The 15,562-nt window shown below is 38.0% G+C and overlaps 1 long non-coding RNA gene across 1 annotated transcript in view; it reads right to left on the reverse strand.

Annotated features, from left to right (window-relative positions):
- Window positions 1–3,723: 3,723 nt before the first annotated feature.
- Window positions 3,724–15,562, reverse strand: part of LOC118615047 — a 204,969-nt gene continuing 193,130 nt past the window's right edge. Inside the window, exons 4-5 of the long non-coding RNA XR_004956313.1 lie at window positions 6,514–6,595; window positions 3,724–5,303 (exon numbers count right to left, since the gene is read on the reverse strand). This is a non-coding gene — a long non-coding RNA (uncharacterized LOC118615047). The remainder of the gene's footprint in view (window positions 5,304–6,513; window positions 6,596–15,562) is intronic.

Consider the following 15,562-nt stretch of genomic DNA (forward strand, 5'->3'; position numbering starts at 1 on the left):
AGAGCAATTGGAAGCACTAGAGGCTTTTTAAACAAGGTCAGTTTTTAATAGGACTAGATTTGCATTTAGAAAGCCCTTTGGCTGGATTGTGGAAAGTAGATTAGAGGCAGGAAGCCAGGTGGCAGAGAAGCCAGGGAGAAGACTACCACAGCAATGCAGGTGAGAGATAGACAGGGCTAAAACTAGGGCACTGGCATAGAGCAGGGGGACAGTCAGAGGGTTTTAAGTGGTAGAATGGGCTGAATTTGGTAACTCGTGAGATGCTAGAGATAAAGACAAATGTGTGGCCTGTAATGACAGATGTTTCTAGCTTTGGGGATTCCAGTGACTGAAAAGGGGAAATATTGGAAGGAGAACCAGGCTGAGAAAGAAAAGAATTAACATGTTCATCACAAACAGCCCTTCTTTTGGAAAGCTAGGTGCTGTGGAAACACAGAGGAATAGAGAGTCTCTAACTTACCACCAGGCTAGATTCCAACTGTTTGCAAGTCAATTGCTTAGAAATTGAAATGTATTTTTTTCTCAAAAGAAGCAACACTGTAAATCCTGATTAAGCCTGAGGGCTATTTACTCCTCAGTGGCCACAGAGTATGGTACTGTTTCTGTGGGAGGGAGGGTAATGTTGAGGGAAAAGCCCTGGGCTTGTGGGAAGAAAGCTTAGGACATAGCCCCTGGCCCACCATTGACTAGTACCATCTTCTGCTTCCTCAGTTTGTCTATCAAGGAAATGAAGATTGCAAATAATGCCCTACTTACCTGGAAGGGTTGTTGTAAAGCTCAGGGAAAATAGTCTATGGGAAAATATTTTGATTACTGCAGCATGTCTTTTAAAGGTAAAATTTGAAAGCAGCCATTCAGTTATCCAGTACTCCTGAAGGGTGAATAATTCTGGAAAGCTGGGTTTGAAACATGGTTGAGAGTTTATCCTTTAATCATGAAAACATTTTTTTCTAAAACATTAACCACCTTGTAGGCGTGGAAAACTTCCTGAAATATTGTTTCAGCTAAGAGCACACTGAATATGAGGCTGGAACTTAATAACTAACTACTTGTCGAGTAAATTACAGAGTTAATTTTATTATCTTATTCTCATGTGGCCACTCCTCCTTCTTCTCTACTGGTTCTTCCTTTTAAACGTAGAAGATCCCAAGGACTTAAGTAGAACTATTTACTCCTCTACTTGCACTCATGTCCAAGGTGATCTTATTCAGTCCTGTGGCTCCGAATTCCATCCATATAATTATAATTTTCAATTTTGCATCTCCAGTTTTAGCTTCTTTGTTTGGAGTCAGCCTTGACTTGTCTCTTTCTCTTGCAGTCTATATCCAATCCATCAGCCTACAGTGACTGTTCTACCTTCAAGGTCAGTTCATACTCTAACTACACCTCACCATCTGCACTACTACCGCCCTGGCCAAGCCACCATCATTTGTCCTACGGATTATTGCAAGAGCCTCCTAACTATCCCTCCTGTAATCTATTCCCCAAGGAGTGGCCAGTATGGTTATGCTTATGATTTGTGTCAATGCTTTGCTCAAAACCCACCAAAAGCTTAGAATAAAATTCAAAATTCTTTTAAAGATTTATTAGGCCATCGTAATCTGACCCACTTTTCCCATCCGGCCTCATACTCCTAGAACATAGTATCTTGCCTCTGAGTCGTTGCTCATATGGTTTCCTTTTCCTGAAACTCTCCCTTTGATACCTGTAAGGCTCACATTCTCGATTCATCTCATTTTCTACTCAAACTGCATGTCATCAAAGAAGACATCTAACTTCTTTCAGTGTAGTAGCACCACCATTCTCCAGCTCCATCCTCTTTTCCACCACTGGGCTTTATTTCACTCGATAGCCTTTAACAACACCTGCATGTTCTACGTGTATTTGTATATAAGATTTCAGTGGTACATGTGGTCCATGGATTGCTGTCATTCTGCAAACCATTACCAGTCTGCGACAAGAAAAAGAAGACATGTTTTGAAACTTGTTTAGCAACTCGGCTAAGGAAGTTTATGTCTGGAGAAGCTAATAAAAAATTAGGGATTGTGTTTTGGATTTTTAATTTTTTTTTTTAAATAGCCTATACGAGATGGGGTTTTTAAAGGAGGAAGAGAAGGAGAAAGAGGAAGAGGAGGAGAATCCCAACCCTTTAATAAACAAAGTATGACTAAAAAGTACTGGTTTACTTCACTCTCTAGACTACGAGCTCCAGGAGAGCAGAGTTATTTTTATCCACACCTACTATGTCCCTGGCCCTCTACTGGTCCCTGGGACTCACACTTGACTAGGGCGCAGACAATGCCCTCTGGGAACTCACAGTTCACTGGAGGAGAGAAACGCAACCAAATGGCAACAGAGTGTGAATGTCCAACAGTGCAGACAAGGTACATACCATTCATAACTTAAAGGTTTATATACTTTCACACCTAAAAAAAACCAACACAAACAAAAAAACCTAACAGTACAAGTGTGAGATAAGCAGGGAATAAGTGGTCACAGAGAGCTTTCTTGGGGTTACACTGGTATGTGTCTCCCTCCTAATTCATGGCAGTGCCTCTGTGCTTCTTCCCTCAGCATCACCCTACATATCACATATCCATTTGTCCATCTGGTCATTGTTTAGCTCAATGGGTACATATTCACTGTGTGGTCCACAGACTGCTGCCTATATGTTATGTTTCAAATGAGACAATTCAATTCCCTTTCATCCTTTCTGCCTTTGACATACACCACGTCTGTGTTACCTAACCAGAGATGAGTGTTCTGTTTCCCATGTTGGTCTGACAGTAGGTGAGAATTGCTGCTAAGTGGCAGAAGTTGTAAGCAGGACATGGGAAGACAAATCACTGCTGAGATAAAAAAAAACTTTATGACTACTTGACAACACCAAACTGTAGCCAGGATACCTGGTTAGTTCATGTTCTCTAGACCACAGTAAAAAAATCACAACTCCTCCTAGCACTGCCTTATAAAACAGGGTATCTCATTTCATTGAAAACAAAGTCACCTACATCACTCTCTCCACTGTAAGCCTGGAAGGACTTTGAAGGTAGATAGCACAGTTTTCATAATTGTTCCCATTCCAAACATGCAACACATATTTGGTTCAGTGTCAAACAACTTGAAGGCCCTCCGCAATCAGGTATTTTAATACTCATTTAAATTCTATTCTTATCCAAAAAAAGTTTTGAGATAACTAACAATGAAAAAAGTGGGGTACAAGAATTTATGAGTCAAGGCATTTTGCCTTGCCCTTTGATTATTTAATCTTCACAGTAGACCAGGGATGGGGAGAGGTTATGCCCATTTTACAATAAGGAAACAGGCTCAAAGGGGCCAGGTGGGGAGACCAGGCTTCAATTCATGTCAGTTTGATTCCAAGGCTGTGTACTTAAGTAGAATTCTGAAAAAAAAAAAAACAAACAAAAAAACAAAACCATAGGAAATAAATATGATAATAATGAGGACAACAACATCGTATTAGCTACAAATGTTTCCGGTTTCAAAATTTCTAGTAGCTGAGGAAGAAGGAAGAGGAGAAAGAGGACGATGAAGAAGATGAAGGAGAAAGGGGGTGGGGAGGAGAGGGGGAGTGGGGAGTTGATGATGATGGGAAAGAGGAAGCAAATTTTCTGAACTTTTATATAGAAAAAAAAGAAAACATCTAATTCTCAAAGGTAAAATCTCTCACATGAGATTTTAAGTGAAAGATAATGAGCTGAAGAAAAAAAAATGCGGTTGTCAACAAATGTGTTCATTTACTCAGCACAACTGAGTGTCCTACACATCTGGCGTCGAGCTCGATGCTGCAGTTCTCGGGCTACGAAGGCGAACAAGGGTCCCTGGTCTTACAGAGGTTAGAATTCTAAAACAAACACAGATGGGGCTGGGCCTTTTCTCAATAACAATACGGCTATTTTCAAATAACAGTTATCAAAATCAAAATATTCTATTCTCCATAACATCAAGGGAGTAATAATAAATGGACTTCAGACAAATCTCTTGTTAAGTCCCTAAACTAACATAGCCCAAGGACACGGCATTCTTGAGGAGCTAATTTGACCCAAAAATAAAATATAGAACAGCAGATAGAAAGCATGTCCCTTTACCCTATTTCTCCCAGACACTACATCTTATGGCCTAGCTTAATGGAGGTCATAGTCTTGACTGAAATCCATAAACAGGATTTTCTGTGTTGCTGCTGGAAGGAATGTTGCTTTGTTTTAGATGCCAAATTAGTGTCTAAGAGAACTGTTATCATGCTAGAAAGATGAGAATTCAAACCAATTTAATTCAAAAATTCATGTTAAATAAGATTCCTCTTTTTCCTTTGCTGCTTTGGTCCTCTCCAATGCCCCTCCCCGGCCCAGACACATAACAGCAGGATGAAAAAGGGACTGTGATTGGATTGGGACATTATGACCATTTCTTGTTTCATTTCAAGGGAATTCCTTCCTTCCATTATTCCAGGTCTCAATTTACTCATAACTATAATCATTCATTCACTGAAGAGTAAATGAGTACTATGTGAAAGACAACATACTAGTGTTAGAGATGCCCTCAGGAAGCTTAAAACCTAATGGTGAAACTCGCATACATATAATTAAAATCTGCTAAGCAAAATTCTACAAAAAATGGAACAAAGTCACGGGGCCCAAAGAGAGAATTGTAGTGATGATTGTTACAAAATGTACTGTACAATGATAGTATAATCACAAAACATGGAAAGTAGAACAGACTTTAGAAAATCTTATATTTTCAACAAAACATTTTTATTTACTTGTCCTCTTCCTGCATTAATGCATGTTCAGACATAGTTAAATTTCCCAAGATGCATATTATTTTTATTATTTTTACTTTTTATATATTTAGTGTTTTCATATTGTTCTGCATCATCAAAATGATCATATAAGTCTTCTAAATCAATGTTTTATAATTTTCATATCCATTTTCTTTTGTTGGATACTTAGATTGCTTCTAAACTCTCCCTAGTATAAATGACACCATAGTGAATCCCTTCCTTTTTCCGTTAACCATATTTTTCCCTAGGATCAATTCACAAAAACAAAATTTAAAAATTCAAAATGTCTGCGTATTTTATAACTACTCATTCACATTTGCAAATATGCTTTCTAAAATGTTTGTGTTCATCTACCAGGCCACTATTAATGGATATAGAAAACTCTAACCTCAAGCAGTATAATTTCCAAATTATTACTACTTTAATAGGTATAAAAATACATATTTCATATATTTACCTTTTGAAGGTCTTCAGATTTTGTTTCGACTTGTATGTGTTCTTTCTATAATCAAGACATTAACCATTATCATGTTTATTGTAAACATTTTCTCATGATAGATTACCATTTTTTGTTGTTGAACAGATATTCTATCTCATATGGTCGAATCAGGCTGCCTTTAACGTTATTTAATATAATATCTTGAAACTTAAAATCTCAGTGTTGCTCCACAATGTCATATTCAATTCCATTTTCTGTTCTGTTTTTAATAGTATTTTAATGGTGTTTAGCAATTCTTCTAATCTCTAATTCATGTATAATACATTTTTACTTCTTAATTTTTGTGTTTAATTACATGATATCACTTCACTATTTCAATTATTGCATATTTTCTTTTATGTTTTAATATGTGGTACACTTGTTTATCATTCACTTTGTTCATTATGAAGTTGTAAGAAATTCTTCAGAGATTTTGATTGATAATCATTTAAATCTATAAATGCATTTGAGAGAAACAAGCATTATTGAATTGAACTTTCTTTTCAAAAGATGTCATCTTCCTTCTTTTAAGCTAAGATCCTGTGATCTAGATTCAAACAGCCTGAATTTAATCTCAGCTCTGCATTCACTATGTTTGGTGCAGGACAAGTTAGTTAATCTTTCTGTATCTCAATTTTCTCAAATTTCCCAACTTTCTCACATAAAAAGTAGGATACGGTTTGTATTGTAAAATATTAACTTTTCTTTATATGATCTATTTTTCTTCTATATTCTTTTTGATGTCTCTTTTGGTATTTACATCTTCTACATTTTTTTTTTTTTGGTTTTATATCTTGCTCCATAGTTTTAAGTCTGAAATCCACACTTAGACATAATCAATGCCCACCAATGTGCCAAACTTTGCTCAGTCAAAGCTTACTCAGGAAGTGCTCATAAGAGCAGTATTCCCTGAATTCTTGCTCTTTTAAAACTGTTTTTCACCTTAACCTTGATTTTTAAGTACAAATTAGCTGAATATAAAATCCTTCAATAACATTTTATTTCCTTAACTTCTTTGAAAATAGTGTTCTACAAGAGTCTCTCTTTGCATTTTGCTGTTGAGAATTCTGATGACCTGATTTTTTTTTCTTTTTAAAGTGATTTCGTCTATTTGCCATGTGCTATTTGACAATTTATTGTTAAAAACTTTGATCTAGAGCTGACGTTCCTAATACCACTGTAACAAATAACCAGAAAGTAAGTGGCTTAAAACAGTGCAACTTTATTATCTTACAATTCTTGAAGTCAGAAGTCCAAAATGGGTCTCGGTGGGCTAAATTCAAGGTGCCAGCAGGACTGAGTTCCTTTTGGAGACCCTAGAAGAGAATATATTTTCTTGCTTATCCCAGATCCACATTCCTTGGTTTGTAGCCACCTTCTTTCATCTTTAAAGCCAAAAAGGTCTTGATGAGTCCTTTTCATACTACCATCTCTCTGGTTCCTTCCCTTCTTCCTTATGCCTTCCACTTATGAGGACACTTGTAATTACATTGAATCCATCTGGATAATCTAGATAATCTCTTCATCTCAAGATCATCTGATTAGCAATTTGAATTTTCTCTGCGACTTTAACTCCCCTTTGCCATGTAAACTAATGTTTTCATAGTTTCCAGGGATTAGGATATGGACGTCTGGGGAGGTGGCTTGGAGACATTTTTCTGCCCACTGCATGCTATTTACACAGAAATGGTCTTTATAGTATTCTATGACTTTTCACTTGCTCTAGGTATGAATTATGGGTGGTTTTGTTTGTCTTTCTTTTTGATATGCATAGTGTTTGGAGAGGATATGGAGATACTCGGCTTTAGGCAACTATCACCATCCTATTAGAAACAGGATTTCATTTACTCATCATTTCAAAGGCCAAGGTACTGTTTCATATCTCCATCCCTTCATTTGTAACATACTTATTAATCAAAATGTCTTTTATTCTTTATAAAACCATAGCTCAGGTAGCACTTCTACCAAACTTCCTAGACAGAATCAATTATTTTTTCTTTGTGGTTGATTTAAGACTTTGCATTTTATCTGTTATTCCATGTGCTATATTATTACAACTATCACTTTATGTGTCCCACTAGACAAGGATATGCTTGAAAGTAAAAGATTATTTCTGATTCACTATCATTTACCTACTGCCTAGTATAGTATATACTCTGTTCTATTATTATTATTATTAATAATATCAATTTTATACCTACCTTTTATATTGAGTATTTAATGCATTATTCTTAGTGCTCACCAAAATTCAATGGCATAGGTCTCATTATTCCTGTTTTACGGAGGAAAAGACTGGAATTGTGTTCAAAATCACTGAGTTAGTAAATAGTGCTGTAAACTTTGATCTTAATCCAAGTCTGTTTGACTACATACAAATCTTAGTCTGTTTTCACTTCATCCCAATATATTCTTGGAAAAGCAAAAGAAAAGCAGAGCATTCTTGGAACAGTTAGTAAAAGAAGATTCCAGAAGAAGTTTCCAGAAGTCTATTGTTCCCTCTTCCTTCATATTCTGAGAAAATTACATGCATTTCCTAGAGGCCAAGAACCTCTGTTAGGTAGACATATATGGAACCTCTCAAATAGAGCATAATCTAAGTAATCTTGGCACTTAACATTTTACTTAGAATAAAAGGAAGCAACGCCTTGATCATTTTCCCAAGAAGAAAACCTAGATGAACTTTGGAAGCTGTGGAGACTCTGGACATATGCCCAAGCTCATTGAGGGTTTCAGGAAAGGTGGTTCTCCCAATATGAATAGGCAGAGTGCTCTGAACAGTCACCCAAGTCCTCAGAACAGGCTTACAGAAGGAACACCATGCCTTATTTTCTAAAGAGCTGACAAAAACTCTAGGCTTGGCTCAAAAAGATAAAAATTGAAATACAGAATTGCTGAGTGGAAATAGATTTCCAGGTATAGATCACCAAGAAACCATAAATTCCATCATTGAGATGGGAAGATAGACCTACTAGGCAGAGAAATAAAAAAAAAAAAAAAAATGAGTGTCAGGCTCAAGCTAGCGAATCGGTTGTGGACTGGACTTTGATGCTAATTTTACAGACCTAAGAATGTCTTTCATATCTGCGGGTGACACTTAACTGAGAGAAATCAGAGCAAAGCAAAATCATGCACTAAAATAAAAGCCCCTTCATTTCTGCTTCAAAAACTTCCTTAAGAATTGCTTGCACTTCTTAAGGGATGTGATAACTTGACAGCCCTAGAACGATCTTAAGGCAGGTCCGATGCAAAGACAGACAGTTCCTTCATGGCGACCATTGGTCTCTGAAACCTGACGTTGACTCCTAGTATCGAGGGATGCAGACATAAGTAAAGTAATTTAAACCAGGCAGAAATCAGAATTCAGAAGTTGGTGCCACCAAACACTAAGAGGACTGAGGAGTGCCAAATAATGTTACTTGAGAGGAAGTTTCTCATACTGCTGGTTCCAGATAAGATCAGATGAGTCAGAGTGATCTGAGAGAAATAAGCTCCAAAGCCAACTTCTGCCTCTTTTATTACATTGCTTAGTGGCTTTGAGGAGGGAACATACACCAAGCCAAATGGTAGAGTTAATGTTTGAGGGTCTGTGAGCTGTGAAGGGCTACATAGCTCTGACCTGTATGACAGACAGGTCTATGACTTGAAAGGGCCATTCCCATTAGAACACAACAATGTAAAATCTCTCATTTAAACTATCAAAGATAACATCAAATGAAAACAAAACAGACAAAAAACAAAAAAGAGAAAACGTCTGTTGGCTCACAGCTCCTTCCAGTCACTGCCACATTTTTCTAAGAAGGATTGATTATTCTTACCATCTCTATTTCTCTATCTTCTGTTCTCTAATGAAAATACTCCAGTCAAGCTCTCACCCTCACCACTCCACCCAAACTGTCCCATAAGGGCCACCAATGCCCTCCATGATGATGAAAACAATAGATAACTTTGTCTCAAGTGTACTTGACTTAGTAACATTTGGCAGAATTAATTTCCTTCTCCCTCTTGAATTACTTGTCTCTCTTGTCTTCTGAAAGAGCACATTTCCTGTTTTGTTTCATTTTTTGTTTGCTTGTTCATTGGTTTATTAGAATTTGCTGGTTGTTCCTTCTCAGGCTTCTTTTCTGACTCCTCATTCTCTAAATGTTGGAATGCCCAGGGGCCCAGTCCTCGGCTCTCATTGCTTCTCTTTTCATCAGCATGTGCAAGGCATGTTCATCCAGTTTCATAATTAAATGTCATCTATCCCATCATGATGCCTGATCGTGACACTCCAGCCCCAAACTTTCCCCTAGTCCCACCTCATTGACTAATAAGCTTCTCAAAATCCCTACTGGGATGTCAAACTGGCTTTTCAAATTCTCATTTATTCCTGCATCTTGTACGCTGCCTTCTGCTCCTTATCTGATCCTCTTTAGCCTTTCCCAACTCAGTAAATAAGAAAACGGTGCAAAACAAAACCTAGAAGTCCTCCAATCCATAAGCTAAATTGTATGTATCCTTAAAAATATCTGAACACTGACCATTTCTCACCACCTCCACCTTCATACTTACCACCCTCGTTCAAGTCTCCATCTCTCACATGAGGCAATAGCCCCATCGCTGGTCTTCGCTAGCACCTCTGGCCCACCTGCACCTCTGCCACATTGCCCTATTCTTCCCTGCATGACAAGCAGAGTGACCATTTTCAAACATAAGTCAGATCATGACATTCCCTGATGAAAGCACCCCAAAGACTTCCCATTTCAGACTAAACTCTAAATTATTGGCCTTTTTAGCCATCACCTCTGCATAACTAATGCTTTCATTGCTTTTAAGTTTTTGCTCAAATGTCACTTTTTAAATGATACTTATACTGACCACATTTAAAATTGTAGCCCACCATTCCTCTACTCCTGTTCCTACTATTCTTATCTATCTATTTTTCTTCCCACAGGACTTACCACCATCTAAAATGTTATATAATTTACTCATTCTATTCACTGTTTATGGTCTCTTGCTCTCCAGTAACATAAGAAGTTCTATAATATTTTTGTCTATCTTATTCACAGGTAAGTCCCGAGAATCTAGACAAGGGCCTGACAAACGATGATCGTTCAATAAACACTCACGGAATGATGATGTCTCTGCCTCATTGCCTGACCTCATCTCCTATCACTCTTTTGTTCTCTGTGCCCAGCCACTTGCGTTCTTGCTGTTCCCCAAACACGTCACTCTTATTCCTCCCTCAGACCTTCGTGCTCACTTTTGCTTTACCCAGAACAGGATTTTCCTGTATCTTCATATAGGTTACTTCGTCACTTTATTTAGAGAATACTTCCCAGACCCCACTGGTGAATGTGTGCTCTCTGTTTGACTGTATCACTATTCACTATTACCTAAATACCCTGTTCACTAAATACTCTTGTTTCCCACCAAGTGAGAGGATAACAAAAGTCAAAAGAAGCTGTTTATTTGCTTTGATAAATAAAGTATAGACAGGAATGATGTGTGCCACTTCCAAAAAAAGCTTTAAGAGCCACCAAGTGGTCTGTTGCATCTTTCCTCTCTGCCACCATGACCAAATGCTCCAGATGGAAACTATTCTGTCAGTCTGGGTCTCAAAGGAAAAAAAAACATGGAGTAGGGGGTGCAGCCAACCTACAGCAGACATGTTGCAGGAGCTAGGAATAAGCTTACTGATTGTAAGCCACTGAGATTTGGAACACGTTTGTTACTGTAGCATAACTCAGTCCTTTCCCATCCACAGCATTTTTCATCACCTAAGAGTATAATATGCTTTTCGTTTTATTATTTGTTCACTATCTCCCACTGAAACAGAAGCTCATGAGGATAGGGGTTATATCTCATTCACTCTATTGTTATCACCTAGAATAATAACTGTAGCTGTAGATGCTCAATAAACATTTACAGAATTTATTAATGAATTCTTAATGCTTTCGGACAGCTCGTGCTGGAGGTTCCAACCTGTGTGTACAGGTATTCTGGAGCTACTATCAATATTTCAAGGGAAAGAGTTTATAGAAAATGTTAACCCAACAGCTTTCCTAAGAATCAACATCCTGCTGTTGATGCAGTGGTATATAATTGGATGAATTCATTTCTGACAAGGGGAACCCAGGAGAAGGTGTCCGTCCCACTCTGATCAACACAAACAACAGAATATGTAGTTCTTATACCTGGCAGGGTCCTCCAACCCAAGATCCTCATTTTCACTTAGCCAAGCTCTTCTCCACGCTTTAAGGAAAAAGTGAGAGGGGGGCTCTTTTTCTTACATATAAGGTATACGAATCCCACAAAGGGCAGAGAGCCTGTTATCTTTGCTTTGGGCCTGTTATTATTATTATTATTATTATTATTATTATTATTATTCATGCTGGTGAATATTAAACTTACTGTTTTTCATCTTTAGTGAGGCTAGTAGTTCTCAACAAAGTTCTTTGGATACAAAAGAAAAAAACGTAAGGAAAAGAAAAATATCAATTTTATTTAATTCCAAGCCTGACCAAAGAAAAAATTATTTCTTTACTTAATATAATTATAGAGACTAAACTCATAAAGCCTCAGGAAAGACAGTGAAAAAGCATGTATTTTCTTCTCCTCCTTTTCCACATACCCTTGTCCCAGTGTTGACACTGTGTTATGCCCTCCCTTCCAAGGGACTGTGTGTCCTCTACTGCCCAGTCCCAGTGACAGGGGACTTGCTCTCCCACCCAATCTTTGGACCGTTAGGACTGTTGGAAAGGTCTTCTTTGAATTTAGCTAATGTCTGTCTATAACTTTTGCACATTATCTGCAGTTCTACTTCTTAACACCACAGTTTACTCCTTCCCGGCTTGCCTGTTTGGTGGTGGTTTAGAGGTGTCGACTGCACTTTTCCAGAAAAAAGGCACCTCTAATCAGACCTTTTATAAAATAATAAGTTATGTGTAGATGGTAAGAGCCTTGAAGAAGGCAAAAGGAACAACAGATGCTTCTGCCCAGAAATAAGAAAAAGCACGACAAATTCCAGGGACTGGAAGACATTCAATGTTACAGAAGTTCTGGTCCTGGAAGATCATCGGAGAAAAAGGGGAGCGCGAAGAATAAGCCTGAAGAGGCAGAATTACAAATGTGCTTATAGCTACTCTTAGGGAGTTTGTATTTTACCCTCAGAACATTAAGGAACATTGAACTGTTTCAAGCAGGGGAGAGGCTTGACATATGTTTTAGGAAGACCATCTTGACTGTAATGCAGAGAAGATTAGATGGGGGTTGGAGGTAAGAAAGAATTAGAGGAAACCTTTTGGGAGGCTTTCTTAATAATTAGGGTTTAAGATGATGGCAGCCTGTACAAGGACAAACAGCAATGAGATGGATCGAGGTTGGCAGAATTAAGGGATACTTAGGAGCTAGATTTGATAGAGCTTGGTGAACAATATCTTTTTGATTCTCTGTGAGGCAGTCTGAGGAATTCTCTCAATGTTACGGGATCTAAAGCCTGGCATTCACGTTGCAAGGACACTACTTCTACCACCTACTCGCTTCTCTTGGGCTTCAGTTCCCCTGACTACTGTTTGCTCATTCTCTTGGCAACAGGCCAGATGTATTCTTCTTGGAAGGGAAAAAAAAAAAAACTAGGCAGGAAGAGAGGTCTCTGTACTCTGCTCTCTTCAGGTAATATGTCCCTATCAGTGTATTCACAAAGAGCCAGAATAAGATTCTATGTAGGAGGGCACTGGTTGTCAAAAAAAAAAAAAAAAAAAAAAATGATAAAATGTAAAAGTGCAGAAGTATTTAATTTGTTTTCTTTTATATTTCAAACAATGCTTCAGCATATGGATAAAAGATTACCAGATGTTATGTAAATTTAACACTATTTAGGCTTCTTCATCTCAGTTTTGGGAGGCAATACAGGATCATGGTAAGATAGACCTGGATTTGACTCTCATGCATATTCTCTTCAAAGCAGGGTGACCTTGGAGAAGTGATGTAACTTCTTTCGCTCTCAGTTTCCTCATGTGAAAAGCAGGGTGAATGATACCATTTGTCATTGGACAGGTGTGTGAAGTCCAGTGCTCTTACTGGCCTATGTTTAACAACTCTTTTTTTCTGTCCATAACTTAATCATGAGTTGACCTCTCTGAGGAAATGTCTATTGACTTTGTCTGAAAATAAGTTCTTTGTGCTCTGACCTCTGTAAACTCTTAAGGAAAGGGAACCATTGCACCCTAATCCAAAAACCGTGGTGGAATGACTACAACTGTATTCATGTTACAGCACTCAGTCCTCCTGGAACTTACCACCACGCTGAGTGATGGACAGAGCGAGTCACCGCTACTTAGAAAATAGGCCAAGAGAGATTGGGTGACTTGACCAAGGTCACACAGCTAGAAAAAGAATGAGGACTAGAATGAGGGTCTTATAACTCCTGACAAAACCTCTTCACTCTCAAATTTGAGCCCTTCCAGTCAGAATCAACTAACTGTTTGGTCCAGGACTTCTGGGTCTGATGTCCTCATTGAAAGTATACAGGCCAATATGCTACATGCTAAAAGTGCTTGACTTCTGTTTTTTTCTGACAAACCAGAGCAAAGAGGGTAGAATGGAAAGAGAGCAAGGAATTTCAAAGCTCCAAAGACCTTAGGGTGCCAACTCCTCATGCTAGATAAGAAAACCATCCCTCCCCTGAGGTCATGCTGAGCTCACAGCAGAGCCAAGATCAAATGGCAAAGGAGAAAATTAATTTAGAAGTTAACTTGAAAAACATCCATGGAATTAGTATTGCTAGGGTTCATTACTGTCATTAATTCAATTAATATTTACTGAGCACCTGCCATGTGCTAGAGCCTACACTAAATTCTAGAATTCAAAGAAGGAAAGCATGCAATTCTTACTTTGAAGACAATTACAGTCACACACTCATTCATATTTATAAGAAATATTAATTGAATAACTGACATAAGCAAAGCACTATAACTTATACATAAGCACTTCCCATCTTAATTAACCCTGTGAGGGTAGAATTGTATCCTTATTTTAAAAATGAAGAAACTCAATCCCAGAGAGCTTAAGGAATTTGCCAAAGGCCTAAGTAATATAGCTAGGATTTGAAAGCAGGCAATCAAATTCTAATACCAATGCTCTATCTACTCTACTGGAAGGAGGAAACCTTCTAAACAAAGAAGTTCCCCTCAAAATTTCAAAGAGATGATAGGTCAGTTCTGCGTGGGAAGTAGGGACTCTAGAGCTAAGGGTGGAGCACACCACAGCTGAGAACAGTATTCTCCCACGTTCTGGACATAAAAGAAGGTATGAAAGAAATTCATGAACAGAGCTATTGGAATTCTATGTCCACTGTCCAGGCAGTATCATATCTCTTCTCTGGATTTTTAAAAGCACCACTTCTTAATGAATCTGCAACAACCCTAGTTAGGGTGATTATAGACAGGGCACTAAAAAAGAGAAAACCAGGAGTGGGAATTGGGGAGGTAAGGAATTGAGAAGGTAAGGGAGATGGCATGAAGAGGCTTCATTCTCATTGCTATTGAGTCTGTTCTTTATCTTTAAAAGTTGGAACAAGCAATGCAATCTATATAGTCTTTTACTCCCTCCAATAAATTGCATTTTTAAAAAAAATCAATTGGTACAGAATTTATTGATCTGATTTGACAGTGAACTTCTCAAATTCATACAAAAGACTTTTCTCATTATAGAGTCATTTAAAGGACTTGCTAGTTCAGAGAGATTCATTGTAAAGTTTGTTGGCAGTATTGAAAAAAAAAACAGAAAATGTACAAAATTGAGCACAGGCTGTGTTTTTTCTATCATTTTTTTTTTTTATTTTTCAGCATATTCTTTCAGCTATGTTCTCTCCAGTTTGGTAGACAAAACCAAGAGGTGCCACCTTGACAAAAATTTTTTTTCAAAAGGCAGCAACAGAAATCTTTCCAGGGGCTTAAGCCAGTAAAAACTTGAATACAAGTGTTGGAATTGATAGAAAGCTGATTCCAGGGAAAACCATGGTTTTGTCAGCAGGTCCCCCTATGGCTTCTATGTGGAAATGAAGTGGCTGTCATTATGGGAAAAATGATTTCTGGACCCTCATATGGAATATCAACTCTACCGTCTCCTCCCATGGCTTCCAAAATATAAAGCCCTGCCCTCAGCCAAATACACTAAGCCTTGTCAGACCACATCAAGCTCCCAAACCCACAGTACAGCCCCTTACAGAAGCTCCTAAGGGTTTAGAAAGGTATTCAAACTATGAACCATTCTCTCAGGCTCTTCATCATAGGGTCAAAAAA

The sequence above is a fragment of the Rousettus aegyptiacus genome, unplaced genomic scaffold (genome assembly GCF_014176215.1).
Source record: "Rousettus aegyptiacus isolate mRouAeg1 unplaced genomic scaffold, mRouAeg1.p scaffold_m13_p_3, whole genome shotgun sequence".
Lineage (NCBI taxonomy): Eukaryota > Metazoa > Chordata > Mammalia > Chiroptera > Pteropodidae > Rousettus > Rousettus aegyptiacus.